Below are 20,107 nucleotides of genomic sequence, written 5' to 3'. Positions count from 1 at the left end.
GAGGGAACTGGTGAAAAGGAAATTAAAAGGAGGAGTCAAGAGGATTAAATCCCTTCAAAATGCTTGGAGATTACTCAAAACCACAATAATGGAAGCTCAGTTAAAATGTATATCACAGATCAGGAAAGGTAGCACCAAGCCCAAAAGGTCACTGGCATGGTTAACGAGCAGTGTCAAAGAAGCTATTACAGAAAAGAGAGCTTCCATCAGAAAATGGAAGTCTTGCTCAAGTGAGGAAAACAAAAGGGAACACAAGCTTGCACAAAGGAGATGCAAGCAGACAATAAGAGATGCAAAAAAGCATTCTGAAGAGCATATTGCTAACAATATCAAGGCCAACAATAAATAATTATGTAAATATATCAGAAGCAGAAACCAACTAGGGAGACCGTTGGACCATTGGATGACAATGGAGTTAAAGGAGTGCTGAAGGAGGACAAGGAGGTCGTAGAGAAGCTGAATGATTTTTTAAAAAAATCTGTCTTCACTGCAGAAGATATAGGACAGATACCTGTGCCTGAACTGATGTTTTCAGGAAAGGAGTCTGAGAAACTGAGACAAATAGTGGTGACAAAAGATGAAGTTCTCAATCTTATTGATAAATTGAAAGCAAATAAATCACCAGGCCCAGATGGTATCCATCCTAGAGTTCTCAAAGAACTCAAATATGAAATTGCTGATCTTCTAACCAAAATATACAACGTGTCCCAAAGATCAGCCTCTATACCAGAGGACTGGAAGATGGCCAGTGTAACACCAATTTTCAAAAAGGGATCCAGCAGTAGCACTGGGCAGCATCATGACAAATATGCATTGTCCAAGGGGTCCTTTAGATGGAAGTCCTGAAACAAGTCCTATAGAACAAGAATGGAGAATAGTGTTGGAATTGGTGGTACATAATGTTCAGGGTTGCCCCCTCTCTCACCACCTCCTCCTCAATCTCACCACCTGATGTCATAGGGAAATTTTTCCGTGCAGGGAGAGTCACAGAGTGCTATCTCCTGCCTCTCTCTGCAGGGAGAAAAGACTGATCTTTTCTCCATGCAGACAAAGCATGGGGTGGTTGTGCCTTTCTCTGGACAGAGAAGAGGAATGACGCATTAAAGTGATAACATGGTGAGGAAAGGCCTTCTTTGAAGTGTGTGCCTGCTTTTTTGTATGTTATGGTCTGTAGATTTCAGCTTTTTAAAATATAACTTTAAAAGTTAAGTATGAGCTGCTTGGGGAAGCTCATTGTATCAATTAGGGCTCTGTTCTTCACTGCAAGGCCTGAGGGCCACTGGCAGCACCCAATCACCTCAAGTGTGGCTCTCTGCCTCTCTTTATCACTCTTCTTTTGCAGTAGCTACTTGTTCTCAGCAGGGACTCCCTAGCTTTGCCTTGTTGTTTGCTTTAGCAGTGAGCTGCCTGCTGTGATCTAGGCTACCAGAGGAGGCTTTGGGGGTGGGTAGTGTGGAGACTCCTTAGCTGTAAAGTGGCGGGTGGGGTGGGGCTCCAGCTGAGTCCGGTGCACAGCGTCGCCAGTTTACCGGCAGGGGAAGTGAAGCCCACCCCACAGCCCATGAAAGGCCCTTGGTGGTGATGCCTGGAGCCAAAGTGGCTCCTGTTTAAACAATAGTGACAGTCAGTGAATTAGGATGGTATTTGTTGACACAGTGGGTGCCAGGGGAGCAGAAACATTTTTAAAAATGTAGTAGTGCATTCACTGAAAGACAGTGGCTGTGCTGAAATGACTATCACTACCTGAGGGCTGGAAAAAGCTGTGAAGCAAGTTTTCAAACCTGTTAGATGAATTGGTTAAGGACAGCTGACAAGTTTCATGGGTCAGATCCCTCTGCTTGTGGCTCTTGCTACAATAACAGACATCCATGTCTTTTTTATTTTTGGAGTCTAGCTATTGTTTGTGTGAAAAAATATAGTAGGTGGTAGTCTGCTACTCATAAAACTTAGGTTTCAGTCCTGTGCGCATTTAACTGGATGTGAGCTCCCTTTAGTGAATTTTCTGGGTAAACAATTATCAGATCAGTCTGAAAGGTTCTGTAATCAGTAGCATGTTCCTGAAAATTTATGTTGAATTGACAACTGTTCTGTAAAAGACAGTACTGATTCTGCAGTCTCCTTTTCTAGTTTTGCTTTTAAAACTTAATTTACTCTCTCTTGTAGGTCCATCTCTGGTTATCTTGACAGAATCAGTAATGGTATTTAGAATACATGTTCTTGTGCTATGAAGCTAAAATTAAAACAAACTTTTCAAAGATCGGTCCATGCTAAATAGTGGAGGTAAAATATGCAAGGAAGGAGGTAATGGACTATGTGGTATGGATTTTGCCAGCTTTTGAAAGTTCCTTTGTTATCTGAGTTGTCTCCTTCACAACAACGGCGGCAAACCTGTGACACAAGTGGCACAGGAAGCAGGAGTTTGTGGCACACTTGTATAGAACTAGGAGGGCCCATGTGTCTGGTTCTAGCGTAAAGTCAAGCATGCACTCCTGTCTACTTCTTTGCTGCATTTGCTGCTTGCTCTTCTGCTCAGTAGACAGAAACCAAACCTGACCAAGGTGTCAGGGTATATTCTGTAGCATGGTACAATGCAATACTTTGGATTTGAGTTGTGACACACTCGGCTAATAGGTTAGCTACCCTCGCTTTAAGGAATGTAATCTAGTGTGTGGAACACCATGGCCTAGGTGCTGCTATGTCCAAATTTCTATTCCAACTACATACCCTGGTTTAAAAGCACTATCAGATTTGGAAGTAGTACTTTTCCAGCTCCACTGTGTTTCAGATAGGAATTTTATTATTTAAAATACTTTTTGGCTGCCTTGGCTGTCTCAAGGCGGCTTCCAGAATAAAATATAAATAACAATAAACGTCAAATATTAATAAAAGTCAGCAATGTTACTGAAACAAACATCCAGTCCCCCCAATAGTCAAATCAAATAAGTGCAACTAAAACCATTAGCAGTCCATTAAACACAACTCAAGAAAATCTGAAGAGAACAAATAGGTCTTTGGGGCTTTCCTAAAAGCCTGTAACAATGGGGCATGATGAATCCCAGCTGGTAGTACATTCCACCTTGCAGAAGTTATTGTGAAGCCAAGTAAAGCTATAGTGGAATCTGATAGCTGTTTGCCTCTGGAAGGACTAAATCTGTTGATCTGTCACCACAGTGTGATAGGTGCTACTTCAGTACTCTAGGAGAGAATACCTCTGAAACCTCTCTCTATATGTGTGTGAAATGTTCTCATTTTGCATTGGGGAAGGGTACTGCTGGTTAAGAAGCAGTGTATTGCTTATGGTCTTGGCCTCTTCGATATCCTGACCTCCCATTATGGGAGGGAAGTCTGAAAACTTATTCAGCATGCAGGGATGTAATCTCTAGTGAGGCTTTTTGAGGGGGAGAATGACATTGTCAAGGAGGGCATGTCTACAGTCCACAAGCAGCTGTGACTGGCATCCAGTCCCTAGGGCATGAAGAAGCTGGCTTTCTCTGATTAAGGGAATAATAGCACTGATTGGTTTTGCATTGGTCATATACAGGTGAGTAAGCCAAGCACAAGATCCACAGTTGTCATACTGGGAACCTCATACATAATCCTTCCTCTCAATTTTTGCTGTACTTGAATGCAATTGGTGATAACCCTAGGTTTGTGTAACATTTCTGAGAGCTGTTCCTAAAGGATAATTGAAGAACCTTGGTATATTTAGTGTAACCCACGTTGCAGTTCACATTGCTTCCTTTGCTCCCTCTTTTTGAACCTGGATTTTAGTTTTTGGGGCTTGGGGAGGAGGAAATCTGCTTTCAGTAGGAGGACACTGCTCTCTCCCATAGGCTCCCTTCCAGTATTGGTCAGGCCAGCCAATATTAGGGACAGTAAGTAATTACTGCCCTGCCTAATGTTGTCCCCAAGTGTGACACTTTACTTACTCTCATATAAGCAATGGGGGTGGGGAGGTTCATTCCTGCATGTGAAAGTAAAGGCATACACTTGGGGACACTAGTGATGCTAGAGTCTGGAGCAAGAAGTCGGTTTTGCCCCCACAGCTATATTCCATATGTTTCTTGGTCATATTAGAGCAGGGGTGGGCAAACTTTTTGGGCCCGTGGATAGATTTAGCAATTTGAGAAACTGTCCTCGGCACCATCACAAAAATCATTGCAATGGGAAGCACAGCTAGTCACAAAGAAGTAACCTGCACAAAAGCTGAGTAGAAGGCATGTAGTCTGAGTCCCAACACACTAAATAAGTCCCTTGAACCCACAGTTTTCAGTGCCAACAGAAACGTGTTTCTCAGAAGGTAAACTCTTTTTCTGTTCCCACCCTATGCCAGCCAACTCATTCCCCTCATCTCTTTTTCTCTGTCACTCTGGATTACCACCTATATTCTCTGTCTCTGTCTCTCTCCCCCCTCTGCCTGCCCCCCCTTTCTCTGTCTCTCACACTCACACCCTCCCTTCCTCATGTAACCATCATGCATGTATACACACAACTCCCTCCCTTCTCCTCCTCATGGCAATCACACCCTGATTGCCCTAAACCATGTCCCCTAAACCATTTATCTCTCTATTTCTCACACACATGCACCTCTCATCCATTCAGTCATACAAGCACACAACCCTGCCCAAACCTCCAGGTTGCACCCCAATGGCTTCATGCTGGCTTCCCTGACCTTCCCTCCCCATCTGGCTTACCACTGCTCTCCCTAGCCCCTCTAGCCCTTTTCTGCTGTATTTGCATCCCTCTAACCCCCAGCTTACCAGACATGAGTCTCCTTTTCTTCGTTCTCTTTTACGTGGTGGATGTGTGTGCTATAGAGGAAAGCATCCGCCTGCAGCTGGTACCATCTTCATTTCCTAAGTATGTCTCTGAGCCCCATGCGTGGCCCAGAGCTATTCATGGGAAATGAAGGTGGGAACAGCTTCAAATACTTCCCTTTGAAGTGATCACAGCTGCCAGTAAGAAAAATGTTAATTAAAACGAAGTAGGAGAGGTAGGACACCTTGGTGGGTGCCATGAAAGGTGTCCAAAGGCGCACTGGTGCCTACAGGCACCACATTCTCTGCTCCTGTGCTAGAGTATGATAGAAGGTTGGGAATTGGCATATATATATATATATATATCATGAAGCTTTACAACATAAGCAAGACCAAATGTGAAATAATTTGAAGAAATGTGGAACGAATGGTTTCTTGTTTTCTTCTGATATTTGTGATTGCTATTCAGCTGTATCTTGGCTGAGTGTGCTTGATTTGAAGTCTATATGCATTTGAAAACAAATGCAGAAATCACAACCAAGAAGTTAAAAGTTCTTATTGCAAAATAAGAGAAGAAAATCTAATTGCAGCAGATGGTAGTTTTCAACCCACACTAGCAATACAGAGTTACTAGTTCATTATCAAATTTTCTTTTCCTTTATGAAAATCAGTCTAACAAATGCTATCTGCTTTTTGTCACATCACAACTTTTTTTAGTTAAAACAGAAGGCGTTAATTTAGGTTTCCTTGATATTTAACCCAATAATACTTCAAATCATAATTGAGGTGAATGTCAGTTCATAGCTTAGAGAGTGGACAAGTGATTTCAAATGTATATGCTTGCTGGCTTAGAGGTGAAAAAATTCAGAGGGATATATTGCAGCTAGAACTTCTGTAAATACTTTTGCATTTTGCGTGGGCACTTATGCTTGATCACCAGATCAATTCAGATCATACGCAGTTTAACATAGCAAAACTTGCTAATTCTTTTCTGTACATTATCAAGTTGTTCTTGAGTGTCATAAGGAGACACTTAATTTATATTCATGGTATTAATAGTTCAGTGTTTTTAAAGAAACAGTCAGGTATTTCATTTACAAATGTCAGGATTTGTTCAGGTTTTCTGGATGTCAATGTTCTCTAAAATCACATCATTGCTTTCCCACGTTTCTAATGATGTTTCATTTGGCGTCCATTATTGGCATGTTCTATCTCGTTTTTAGAATTGTTTGTTGTCCTAATAAATCTGATTTTATGGCCGTTCTTGTACTTTAAAAAAAATTCTCAGTATGTTTCCCAGAGGCCTAGCTCCATTAAAGACAGTTGGACATTTTGCTTTATTTTAATGGAATTATATATTTATTTGTAATAGGTAATATGCTGTAATGTAGTACTAATGTTGTACAAACTTCTTTAGGCTCAGTTTGAAATAAGCTTTCCTCAAATGGGTGAACTGGGGCTTAATTTTGATTTGGATTCCAATTAAACTTACTTAAGCATTGCCTCGCCTCATTCTAAGCAAAGACTGTGTTGCATACCTGAGAATGTCTTTGAGAGCACACATAGCAATGGTGGTGAGGCCTGACTGCCTTCTTCCTTTTCCATGCTGCCAAATGCCACTTATAACAGTTTTCTCCATGATTAATTGCCACAGAAAACCAGGATCATTTTGTAAATAAGAATCGCCATACTTCATTAGGAATTATTATCTGTACATCTCTGCTCCATTTAGCTTCATATTTTTAAAAAATATTTTATTTTTAAAATGATACTTTTGATAACTTCCTTCCTTCTTCCAGTACATAACCTTTCAAATTTTATGTATTACCAATATTTAATTTTGAATTTAATATTTTAACATATTTAACATATTTAATTTAGATATATGGTAAAAACACAGGAAGTCATTTCCAAGATGTCAACCATTTTGTTATATTTTAAAATCCCTGTATTTTTAATGATATTTTGATATTTATTCTCAGATATCAAAACTCTGTAGATGACCATCCAAATTAATATCTTCACCTTTAAAAACTGATGTTATTGGGGAAATTTAAGATGCTAATTTCTGCTTAAGATTTATCCCATATCCTTCTCCTTAACATTTATTCCATATCTCAAACCATGAATAAATGGTTTCATACTTAAAGTGTATGAAAAGTGTATTGGGCGTTTAAAGGAAAAACTATATAACCACAATTAATGGAGATGGCTGGAACATTAAGTGGTTAGGTGATTGTTTTATAGATATGTGATCTGTTGGATTTAATCAAGGCAGCCTTCTCCAACCTGGTGCTCTCCAGATATTTTGGACCAACTCCCATCAGCCCAGCCAGCTTGGCCAATGGTCAGGAATATTGAAAGTTGTAGTCCAAAACATCTGGAAGGCACCAAACTGGGGAAGGCTGGTTTAAGGACATGAAGTAAAAATATCACAATTTAAATCTGGCTGTGTTCACACACAGATTTTATGGTTGATTTTCTTCTCTTCCCAGCCCCTGCTTCCCCCAGTGGTTGACAAATGGATCTTGCCAAGGGTTTGCACTTTTCCAGGATAACTCAGGGTCCGTTCCATTAAGCTCTCACTTGAAGAGCAGTGGTAGTCCTCAAAGCTAATCTTAAAAAATGTAACATAAGCATTGAGAACTGGGAAGCTCTAACCCATGAGCGTTCCAACTGGAGGTCAGCCTATATTAAAGGCGCTATGGACTTTGAAGAAGCATGAGTACAGAGCGAAAGGGAGAAGCGAGCTCCGCGGGTGGCACATCAAGCAAACGCTCACCGTGACCGCTTCCCACCTGGAAACCTATGTCCTCACTGTGGGAGGCTGTATGGATCCAGAATCGGCCTTCACAGCCACCTGCAGACCCACTGCTAAGACTCTACCCCTGGAAGATGATCTTACTCAGTCACGAGTGATCGCCATGATGAGTCAGAGCCTGCCCTATAATTAGGCAAAGTGAGGCACATGCCTGGTCCCCTCTTCTGCCCCTACCACACTCATTTCCATTTTCCTCCTGAGTCTGGCCACAGCCTCCCTTTCTCTGAAAAAACACACAAAACAAACCCCAGCCACCAACAACCATGTTATCTCTTTGGCAGCCACTGGTCAGCGTGCTGTCCTTGCAAGGGGTGGCCCATTACTCTGGAAATCAGTAACGGGGGTCAGGAATCTTACTGGCTAGGGCATGACAACTTGAATTTGCCATCCACTCCTAGGAAGTTAGGACATGCACATGCATGTACACACACGCACATGCATGTACACACACACACACACACACGGATTTGAAATGGTGGTGAGGATAAGGATGAAAATGTGGCTAAGAGAGGCTATGTTTAGGGGCAGGTTGGCCTAGCTAATGGTGCTGATTGTGGCAGGAGAAAGATAATGATGGCAGCTGGCTGGCTTGCTGCCAGCCAGCACATTAACAAGGGATTGTGCTCTCCAACTTCTCCTGCCCTGCCTGTAATTGGAGTGAAGATGGGGAGGAGGAGGACAGGCAGACCACAGAGACTGACCAGGTGTGCATCCATTTGTCTTTCCCTCCATTCCCCTTTCATGCCCTTGTTAGCCCCCTTCCTTCCCCAAGTTGGAAGAAATGTTTTATTTCTTTATACTTATTGTCTACGCCTTCCACTAACTTTTAACTTCCTGCTAATGCTTTGATTTTGCTGAACTGTTCCCCAGGCTGGGTATTGAAGAAAAAACTTGGGATGGGTCATTGGGGAGAAAGACCCTTGCAAAGATTTTGTAGTATATTCTATTATGTCAGACTTTTAGTGTTAAATCTGGACTTGTCATACTTAGATTATTAAAAGCAATGGGACTAACAAGTTCCATTGATGTGAATGGATCTACTTGGCTAAGTTTGGATCCAACCCATGCCATATCCTCCAACACTGCACACACGAATATAGGGATATGCTTGTAATTATACCATCACTGTCCGATTTCCCTACTCCAGCCACGTATGCATGAAGCTCTACTAAGGCCATCTCCTATGTGCTACATTAATTCACTTACCCTGCAAGGTCATCTCTTTCTTTGTCTTAAAAGACAAGAAGGTGTCTCTTCTATACTTTCAAGACATGTTAGAAAAACATAAGGGGCCCACGAATTGTTATAAACAGTTCAAAATGACCCTTACAAGCAACCCAGAGTTTCCGGGTTCAGAATAGCATTCCTGGGTTGTTCATTAAAAGCGGAAATGGGTTGCGTGTAGCTCGCACACTCCACTCGTTCCTGCAGTTCTTGGGCTAAATAATGCAGGAACTGCTGCCATGACATGCAAACTGGGTCAGAGGGATTTTCTCCTGAGCAACCAAACATATGGGCTCTGTGGGCCCAGAATGAGGATAGTTCTTTTTGCTTAAAAAAGTAATTTGAACAAGGGTGCCTGCAATGGGTGGTTTGTACTACTAAGGTAATTCTGCTGTGCTGTACTCTGAAACTACTTGGTTGGAGTGGAATTGCTCCAATTAAACTTGAAAATTTTTTACTAGCAAAAACACTCCTTTTAGCACAATGTTTATCTTCTGAAATTATGGTGGGAACAGAGGAGAAAGTGCAAAGGTCTCCATGGTGATAAGCATCTTTACTCACTTTGTGACGTAATTCTGTCTGTGTTCAAGGCTGTTAGCTTCCTGAGTTCTTAATGGATATTTGGGCTTGGGAGAAAAGGGTGTGGATGTAAAGGAGTCTGTTTGCAAAATGTGAGATCTTATTTAGATTTTTTTGGCAGGGGATGGAATTGGGGGGTTATGTAAGAAAAAGGCATGAGTTGAGATAAGGAAATAAAATGTTAAGTGGAAAGGAGGAAGTTTTGTGGAAAATAACAGGGAGGGTTTGGATATAGAGGCTGTGAATGCTGTACCTGGCATATGCAGACATCAGAGCTTTTTCACATGATACATTTCTCCACAAGACGAAAGCTTGTGTAGCATAATTGCTATGGGTGCTTTCAGCCAAGGCTTTTATTGCACTATTGCTGTGCCTCATTCATGGAATTTTACAGGGGTGCAGACATCACTGGCATTCACGTGTCATCCTCCATGCTTTGCTATTACTGCTTCCATCTTTTTTCGTAAAGCGGAAAATCTTTTAAGAAAGAAAAGGTGGAATAGCTGTACAAGCCTCCTGACTGCTACCGCTAGGACTCTCTGTCTGGAAGTACCTAAGAAGGTGAGGAGTGAGTCAGAATTCCTTAGTTCAGATTTTACCTCTGCTATAAACATATTTGGAAAGCCATTACGGCTAGGCCTGAACCCCCTTTATTGTATGCGGATACTATTGAGCAGAAAATCACAATTCTTGCTGGACTTAGTAACCATATAATATTTTCAGTCACTACCAACTTCTCCTTTTCTCCAACTCCTCACTAAGGGCAGAATCCAATGGGGTGCTTACACCTCTGCCGATACTCTTGTGCCCTGCTGATTCTGTTGCTCAAGTGGTGGGTCCACCGATTCTGTTGCACGAGCAGAACCCACCGCTTGCACAACAGCAATTTAGTGCTTCCCAGAGGAAGCCCTGAAAGGAGTAGAAATGCTTGTTTCTTGATTGGGGCAGGTCAGCGGAGCTCCCTTATGTGAGCTCCGCTGACCTGCCTCATTCCAGAAATGAGCATTTTTGCTTGTTTCCTGTTGCTCCGGAAGCACTATATCTTCCTTCCTCAAGTGATGGGTCCTGCTTGTGGACAGGAATTGGCGGGGTGTCAGGGACTCAGCGATGGCAGAAGTGCCGCGTTGGATTCTGCCCATAGACCCCTTACGTGCGGTGGCTTTGGAGAAGGTGAAAAATAGTGCAGGTCTCTCTCACTGCTTTTGACTTTTCTACAGTGGCTGATGCAAAGTGAGACATGAGACCCTGACCTTCCCCCATGTTCTCTACATGCGTGAAAGGACAGGGGGAGAGGGAGGTTGCCTCTTGCTTCCGGCACAGACTTAGAGATAGGACTCCCTGCCTTAAAGTTTTCTGCAAGTCTTGGAAGGCAAGGGATGCTGGAGATGGAAGGTGGTGGTTGCCAGAATTCATTGTAAGTTCACCACTGGATTATATGTGTGGTCCCCTGATATTGAAGCTACTTTAGATTGTAAGGATTACGGAGAATTTATGTGAAGTGCTGTATAAATATTAAACATTAAGGCATTTAAAAAAAAATAAACCTATGGTTCTCAAGACTGTAAAGAATATGATTATTTTAAGGTAGTCACATAAACGTATATGTTCTGGGACTGTGATCCTGAAAGTAGTGGTGTTTCAATTTACAGTAACATGGGCCACAATCCAGTCTTTCTGCTGATTTGCTACAATACAAGCACAAACGTGTATGTGTGGGAGATGGCATTAACAGGTGTTCATGTTGATGTTTCCTTCCTGTTAGGCAGTGGAAGGACATCCCAGAAGGGCTGAGTATGTCAGTGGTAGAGCATATGTTTTGCATTCAGAAGGTCCCAGGTTCAGTCCAAGGCATCGCCAGCTGAGCTTGGAAAACCTCCTGCCTGAAACCCTGGAGAGCTGTTGCCAGTCAGTGTCGACAATACTAAGCTACACGAACCGAATGGTTTGACTCAGTATAAGGCAGCTTCCTCTGTTCCTTTGACTAGATGGTCCTTTGTTCTGCCTGTTCCTGCTCAGTTTACAGATAATTGTCACTGCGTCTGAAAGTTTGTACTGCATCTGAAAGTTTGTATCACTATGTGGGGAAAGTTCTATGAATGCAGCTCTCCACTCCCTGGCTTGGGGCGATTACTTGATGTAATAATTTGTGCTAGTTAGTAAATTAGCATGCTGTACTGCCCTATAGAGGAAAAACCTGTGGCCTAAAATGTATTTTGTGCTAGTCATGAAATTCCACAGACCAAAATACATTTCTGAATAAATCTCACCTCATCTATTTTCCACTTAAAGTGGAAAATACGTTGAGATAATGAAAGGGTTGCTTTACAAGATTTTTGTCAGGGTGTTCTTTAATACCAACATGAAGATGTATACATTCCAGATAGATAATGAAAATACAATGTTAATAACCAAACAGGCACGCGTATCTGTGAGTCCAAATGACACACTTCTGTTTAACTATGAACTGCTTGTGAGTTTCTAATATTTAATCTGTGATACAGTTTATCCTGCTTAATTTGGAAACCTAGAAATCCAGAACTCTATTCCTGGTACGTGAAAACAAATCAATTTTTAGATTTATGCTTTACATTTTTGATTGATTGACAGGGCAATAATGTAGCCTCTAACTAGGATATGCAGGAAAGCTTGAGACCCCCACCATTTTACACAGTAGAAATGTCATTGAACACATTTTTGTGATAAAATATGATACATCATTCTAACAGACTTTGAAGAATCTGTTTGGAAAAGATTATATTCTCCCCCCACCCCTGGACAAGATCTTCTGACCTTACTCCTTTTATCATGACATCAAACAGAGCTTGATTTAGAGTTTCTGTCTTTCGCCCTGTTTTGTGGGTTAGAGAGATAGAAAAAGAGGATCAGGCCTGCTAGTCCTGAAGCCTGTAATAACCAGCTCTATTCTTGAAGCAGCATGTGGGTCTCTTTCACTCCCTTTGCGTCTAGTCTAGGAAAGAGGAGAGAGATTGCCCAGCATGCAGCCTTCAGAACAGAGAATCCTTGCTCTGGTGGAAGTGCATGTAGTTTTTCTTTCTCCTTTCTTAGGGAGCAGCTCAGGCATCATTTCAGAGTTACAGAACAACTGAATGCACACAAGTATATCTTGCCTGGAAGCAATCTGGTTATTTTTCAAGCCTGGGTCACATGTAATGTCTGGGGTTGTAGGACTGCCTAACTTCCTCTTAAGAACAGCCTTAAGAATAGCTTTAATTTCAGTATGTGAAGTTTGTGCGTGATCTGAGTGTGATTCCCTACTGGGAATGCTCTCTGGATCTGTGCTGTTTAGCCCTGAAATTTAGAGATTTTGAATGCTTTGGTCGTAGCATTTTGGCTGTTCTCTTAACAGACATTTTATTGTACTCTTAGATGTTTTCTTATGAACAAATGTCTTAAGAGTTCCTCTTTTGTTTACCATGCCTCATGATGTAACATTGTAACCCTCCTTGTGGTCTTTGATGTGTCGTATATATTAAAGTGACTCACTTGAAGGAAGCGTTGAAACACTTTTGTATGTTGCAGTCTTAATTTTTTGTAAAGTTGTGAACCTATGATTATAAACAATAATAATTGGCAATGTGTATCTTGTTTACAGCAATTGCTATGTATCAGCTTTGCTACAGATAGTATATATTTTCATTTCTTCGAGGCTTTTAACTGTGTGCACATTTTTCTGCAAGAGAAAGCCTTCATATTTATAGCCTATTTTATTGCCATAGTTTCCAAGCTATCACCAATCTTTATAAAATGTTCTGCATTTTGTAAATCTATGTCTGAAAATTGTTGGTGTTGCAAAAATGTCCAAAGTATTTTTGATGTTTTCTTCCTTGCCAAGCAAATTCAGGGGTTGGCAAACCTCCCTTCTAATATACTTTGTAATGAGCATTTGCTAATGTGGACTTCAGACCTGCAATGGTAGTTTAGGGAGAAAGGCTCTGTTTTAAATTTGCCATACTGTGGTAGTTTTAATCATGTTCAAAAAGGATTATGTCCTTCCCCATTATGTATATAGCCCTCCACCCTAGATGTAGCCTAGGATTGTTCGCCATTTGTCTCCTTTCCTCGCCCATGTTCCCATCTCTGCTTTTTCCTCTCTTTTCCCACAATGGCAATAGTAAACTGCATATGTGAGAATAATTAAAATACAAAGTGCTGTAGCATAGTTCTCCATTGTTTTTAGAAATATTTCACTCTTCATGTGACAATCATGTTTGCCATGGCTATGTGGATGACTGTTGCAATAAACAAATACTACAGAAGGTAGATATGCGTTTCTAGGTGATGCTGGAAATATGCAAGGGAGTTGCTGTTGGCCATAATTTCCCTGGCATCTGTCCGTGGCATGTTTGGAGATCCATGTCTCCCTTTTACGGTATGTGTTTAGTGAACCAAGCATGATTGTGGTGTAAAGTGCAGTGCCCTTTTAGGAATAGAATGGACTTCTTGGTTTTCATAATGCTTCTGAATATGAAACTCCATTCTAGCCTTTTAAAAGGATTTCTTCATAGCCATAAAAGGAAAGATATTAGAAATTTTGCAGAGATTATAACGTTTGTAGCATATATATACTCCCCAAAATGTGGACTGGAAAATAAAGTATTTCGTTCAAATCAATTTGACTGTGGCGTGTATTTAAATTAAATCTAACCATTGAAACAATTTCCAGAAGGGTATCCGTGTTAATCTGTTGTAGCAAAAACAACAAAGACTAACAAATTTGTGAAAACGTAGGCCATAATAAATTTGTTGGTCTTTTAAGATTCCACAAGACTGCATTTTTCTAATCACTGAAAAAAACAGTCAATAATAAAATGCAACAGTTTTTGAGAATTTGTCTTAGCAGTACTCTTGTTTTAGAAAAACAGAATAGCATATAGACATGAAGGGGCGTGTCTGCTTTTGTTTTGTCAGCTTGTGTTCTTTGCTTTAAATTAATATATGGATACCCTCCTTTTTCTTGTTCAGAACTGAGCTGAAAATACTTCCTTGTTTCATCTTGAAATAAAATCAGTCTTTACTTTCTGAGAAATATAATCCTGTGATTTTGAATGTACAATTATGGGCAGAAAATGCAGAGTGCTGAAAACCATTGCATTTTACACTACTTAGAGGCCAGAGCTGACATGCTAAAAGCATTTAGAATAGAAGCAGACAATTTATAGCAGATAAGATCGGTAGGCAGAGGAACAGCAATTAATATAACCCAGTAGTGGAACAATACTTTGTATGTCTACTCAGAAGTAAGCCTCCCTAAATTCAGTTGGGCTTACTCCTAGGTAAGGGTGTATATAGTATTGCAGCCTTAGTGTACTTAAATTTCCTGATAGACTTTTGTGATTCTGTGTTCTGGGAAAGCCATGGGGATGGATAGCAACATTCCATTTAATTCTTTGCTACCATGGTGTTTAATCAACTCTCTTCTAATAAACCTTCGTTGTATTGAGCTTAGCAAAATATTTCATGGTACTTCGTCCGTCTTTTGTACTTACTGCATTGCTTTGGGATGTCTTGAGTGTTTATTATTTCATCCTGTTCTTCAGCCAAGAAGACTCCCAGAGCAGCTTACATAAGGTTAATAAAAACAATTTAAAGAGGTGGTAATGATGAAAGTTCGTTTCTTCTTTTTCCTCTCCGGCTCACAGGGTAGTTGGTTGTAATGGCCTCTGCATGAGAGGAGGTGCCCAGTCCCACCTTGTTGTGACAATAGTTTGTGTGTGTGAAATGTTTGCAGCTACACAAGTAGCCTCAGCAAACTCTACCATCCCTGCAGAGCTGTTTTCAGGTTAAGGCTTTGGAAACCATTATTTCTTTTGTGCAACATTTGCTGTGTAAAATGATACGTGCTGTTGTCAACAGATATTTGTTTTTTCAGAATTTAGTCTCCACTCATCCTGCTATTGTAACACCAGTACAAGTGATTTATGAAATTCAACTCATAATCATTTTTCAGAGTTAAATATCCACCTCATAGTTATTATTTTTGGGTTCATTTTTTAAAGTTATCCTTAGTTCTTTTTTTCTTTCTGCTACCCCCTCGCCCCTCCACAGTTCTGTTACTCTACGAAACAATAGATCTGATCCAGCATGGTTCTTAGGTTGTTATCTGCCTGGAATAGACTTGTATATTGCTAGTGAAAAAAATTAACTCTGTGGTTCTGTAAACAAGAATAGGAATGCAGAGAGAGAGAGAGAGAGAGAGAGAGAGAGAGAAGCTGCTTTTCAATTGTGTGAAAGGATAGTTTTGCTTACCATACTCTTGAGCACGTTGTCTCTGTCTTTAACTTGAGTATATATTTAACCAAAACTGGTGTAACATTGCTTCCAAAGCTAGTCAACCTTTGCATGTACTCTCATCTATCAACAAATATGTTGGTAGTGCTAGCATTTTTGTAATGTGGGTGTTATCAGATGGGAGCTAAGACTATCGCTCATAGCAATGTATGGCTTTCAGGATTTAACCGATTATGCAAAATTCCAGTACACCACACATTGCCATGACAACAATGATAACTCAAAATTGTACATACTGAGGAACCACATGGGCTGGTGTACAAGCTGTTTCCAATTGCCAGAGGTAAGATAATGCAGGATTGCTATCTGAATTTTTGCTTCACAGATTGCCAGAGGTGAGATAATGCAGGATTGCTATCTGAATTTTGCTTCACAGATTATTTGCTAAAGACTAAAGTAGACATACTGACTAAAGTTTATTGTGAACGTCCTGATAAAACCTGGCTGTCTCCACTTGAAACTGGAGCTAAGCATTCTCTTCTGTGACAGATTTGCTGTCACGTGCAGACAAAATTGCTTACGCAAAATTCAGTGTAACTTGGGAATTGGAAGTTTGAATGCAGAACTTGAGGTATAGCATCTTTTGTGGTGGGTGTATGTTTTAATGACTTATATTCGGTACTGACTGCCTAATGATATGGAGGAGTTATTTGAAAGGATACACATGACTAGCTATGTTTTTGCTAGTAGAAAAATAGCCAGGAGAAATCAGAAGTAGTATTTCCTTTCAAAATTAGTGGAGCAGTTAAGCCAGGATGTTTGACTAAATCATGCCTTTTGGGTTAAAAGCATCGAACGTACCATGGATATGCAGTGATAATACCTAAACATTTCTCATCATGGATCCTCCTTGCATTTACTCCTGTTTTGAAATAAATTAGTTTTAATGTTTATACTTTCCACTTACAAATGAATATTCTCTACATTGAGGTAAAGTTCCCAGTGGTGATTGTAAGGTCCTAACAGAAATAGATGACAAATTTAAATTGAATGCACATAATAAAACACAAAATGAGGAATATGCATGTTCACAAAGTCATATGAAATCCTATAACATTGCTAAATAAATGTACGTAGAAGTGACTCAAGTAACAACTAGAAAATGCTGTTAAAATATGCAAGATACTGTGTCTAAAAACTCATTTTATATCTGTCACTGACCTGATATTAACCCCAAACAGTAACCTCCAAATAAACTTGCAGGCTTCTTAGTTATGTGTGCAAATTGATACTATAGGAGGCATTCATTGATTTATGGGACATAAATATACCAATCCTGTTTGATGGATAAACTTCAACTGGAAACTGAGATATTCTGTTTAAGGTATAACTTCACTCTATGAAGTATATAATATCACTCCTGTTCAGGTTAAAGTATTGCTGAAAACAGTTTTATTTATGGTGGCAAAGAGCAGTTCAGTTAAGGGTGATACTGTAGCATAGGCCTTTGCATGCCTTTTTGCGATTACAGTGACTGGGTTTGGAGAAGAACACGATAACCTACATGGGTTAACCCACTCTTTGTGGGTGTGCCAACCCATGACGGGTTATGTCGTCTGTCAATAATTTTTTGACCCACGATAGCTTATTTACCCAAATTACCCTGTGGGTTATCATATACCCTGTTGGGCACTGTGGGGTTTTTTTTTGCTCACTTACAGAGTCGCGCAGCAAGAATGGTTCAGCTCTCTGCCCTCACTCTGTTTTTCACGCGTGTTTTCTGTTTAATGGAGACACACTGATAGTTTGCTGTGATGGGGCAAAAACAGAGCATGTTTTCCCCCAATTCCCCCATTTTCCACATTTCCCTTTGTTCCTCTTTTTTAATTTTTAACTTCTATACAATTCTGGTTTTGCAGGAAAGCGCTATATCGCTTTACCCAATGAGCAATCTTTCAAACCCCCAAGGTTTTAGGTTTTACAGCCACCCCCCTTTTTTTGTGCTCTTGGGATTTTTGCTCCTCTGGGATGGAGTTTCTTGGTTGGATTGGGTGTGTCCTCAGTGGGAGAGGCTGTGTGTGAAGTTTTCTCCCAATCCTGCAAACCCCCAGCCTTTAAAGCCACAAATCCCTTTTTGGTGCACTTGGGATCTCCGCTCCTGGGTGAGTGATAGTGCAAGGTTTGGTAAATTGGGTGCCTCCTCAGTGAGGGAGGCTGTGTGTGAAGTTTTCTCCTGATTCTGCACCCCCCCCCCGCTTTTATCGCCACAAAACCCTTTTTTTGCGCACTTGGGATCTTCGCTGCTTGGTGAATGATCATGCTAGGTTTGGCTGGTGGATCAGGTGCCTCAGTGGGGGAGGCTGTATGTGAAGTTTTCTCCCGATCCTGCAAGCCTCCCAAGCTTTTATTGGCTCAACCCCCCTGTTTTGTGCAGTTGGGAACTTTGCTCCAATGTGAATGATTGCACCGGGTTTGGCTGTTGGTGTGGGTGCCTTTGGACTGCAAACATCCAGCACTGTAGGTGTGAAACAGCGCCACTGCTCGGGCAAGAAGACTACAGCAAGACGGGGCGGGTGTGTACGTGTGAGTCAGATTATACACAGTAGCTTAATAAGCTACTCACAGTAGCTGTTAGCCCATTCGTGTGGTGGGGGAATCGTGGACTAATTCACAAATAAGCTACTGTGAGTAGCTTATTAACCCATCATGGGCTATCAAGATATCTGAACACGACCATAGACTGGGTTCACATGACATGGCAGCCCACCATGAGCAGCCAGCCATGGTGGGTTGTTGTGTCATCCAAACCCAGTGCATTTTCTGTGGGGTAGCTTAATCTTCATGAACAAGCCACTCTGAGAACCCATGGCTTGTTGTAGGGTTGTTTATGCCCATGGTGGGTTGTCATGTCATCTGAACCCGGGAGATCTCATGGGTTGCCAGGATCAGCTATAGAGCCGCAAGAATGGCAAAAAAGGCCCATGCTGCTGTTTGCAATCTTGGCGGTGCCACCTCCAGCGCCCCTTGCCAGATTGCCCCTTAACCGATGCCAAAACGGCATTTTGGAGGGATGATCACTGGTTCACTACCTGTGTTTTTTCCCCAGGTTTTAGAGCTTTGGAGGTATGCAAATGGGGCCATTTAAATGTTTTAATTATTTTTCCCATTCCTTATTAGTTCCCATTCCTTTTCACGGCTCCTTTTAGGAGCAGTTACTGCTGTGGTTAGCAGGAAGTGGAGACTCCAGGAAGTGTTGAATAGTAGGAGGACACTGACAAGTGTCAGTTCAACACTTAAAACCAAGAGGATTACATTGCCAAATGGGAGATATTGCCCCCGCCCCCACTTTTTTTGGTGTACCTACTTCTCTCACTTCCATGCTCCCTTTTACAGTTGAAACATACAAGGAAATTGACAAGGCAAGGCTGCACATATCCAACAGACGAAAATGTGCTCCTGTGCACTTGCAAAAGAACGAGAAAAATAATTAAAAACAAACAAACAAACACAGCCCCATTTGTGTACTCCTGAAGCACCGGGGGGGGGGGGGAGTGCCAGGTAGCAATCGGAGTGGGGAGGGGGCCAGACGAGGAGGCAAGTTCTGCTGTAAAGGCACTTGGGATACATGCTGGAGGATTGAGGAGGAAGGAGGGGAAGAACAATCCACAGCCAACCCTATAATCTGTTGGGGGTATTGTGCGTTGTTCAGTGAACAACCAACCCACTGTGGGTTTATCTCAGGGTGGCTTAGCGTGACTATGAACCTGCCCAGGGTGTCAGTTCATAGTACTTTACTGCAGCTTGGTCAAGTATCTATATCGCAGCTTGGTCAACTATCTGTCCATCTGTTATTTGCGTGTCTTTACCACTCAATAGATGAAGTTAAAACCATAAAATACAACAACATGATAAAACATAATATTAAACTGTTAAAAGTTTAAAGCTACAACACAAAACTGAAGTAAAAGCCAGCAGCACTGTAATAAAGATCTAAAAATACAATATCACATTTTAAAATAAAAAATCTTAAAGGACTAAAATGCCTGGGAGAATAAAAAGGTCTTCACCTGGTGCTGAAAAGACCACAATTTAGGTGCCAGGCAAGCCTCTCTGGGGCATTCAAGAACTGGGGTGCCAACACTGATCAGGCCCTCTCCTTAGTAGCCACCAGCCTCACTTCATTTGGTGGGGGCACCCAGAGAAGGTCCTCTGAAGGTGATATTATATGGGTGAAAACAATCCTTCAGGTAACCTGGCCCCAAACTGTTTATGGCTTTGAAAGTTAATAGCAGCACTTTGAAATGGGCCCAGAAACAGACTGGAAGCCATCTATCTACTCTGGTTACCATTGAAATTTATTTTTCCTCTGCCAACCATAGGACAGTCTCTAATGGGGCACCTGCACTTATGTAATTGACGTAGTGTTAGTGTAAGCGACCTCTAGTAGAAAGCTAAGCTGGCACAGGGGGTTTTCTGG

At 41.2% G+C, this 20,107-nt stretch overlaps 1 protein-coding gene across 2 annotated transcripts in view; it reads left to right on the top strand.

Moving 5' to 3' along the window:
* Window positions 1–20,107, top strand: part of SHOC2 (SHOC2 leucine rich repeat scaffold protein) — an 84,108-nt gene that overhangs the window by 11,976 nt on the left and 52,025 nt on the right. The window lies entirely within an intron of this gene.

Source organism: Heloderma suspectum, chromosome 3 (assembly GCF_057233095.1).
Source record: "Heloderma suspectum isolate Gila_16-S chromosome 3, 16-S_ref, whole genome shotgun sequence".
NCBI classification, from domain to species: Eukaryota; Metazoa; Chordata; class Lepidosauria; order Squamata; family Helodermatidae; genus Heloderma; species Heloderma suspectum.
This window is presented reverse-complemented; position numbering and strand designations above follow the sequence as displayed.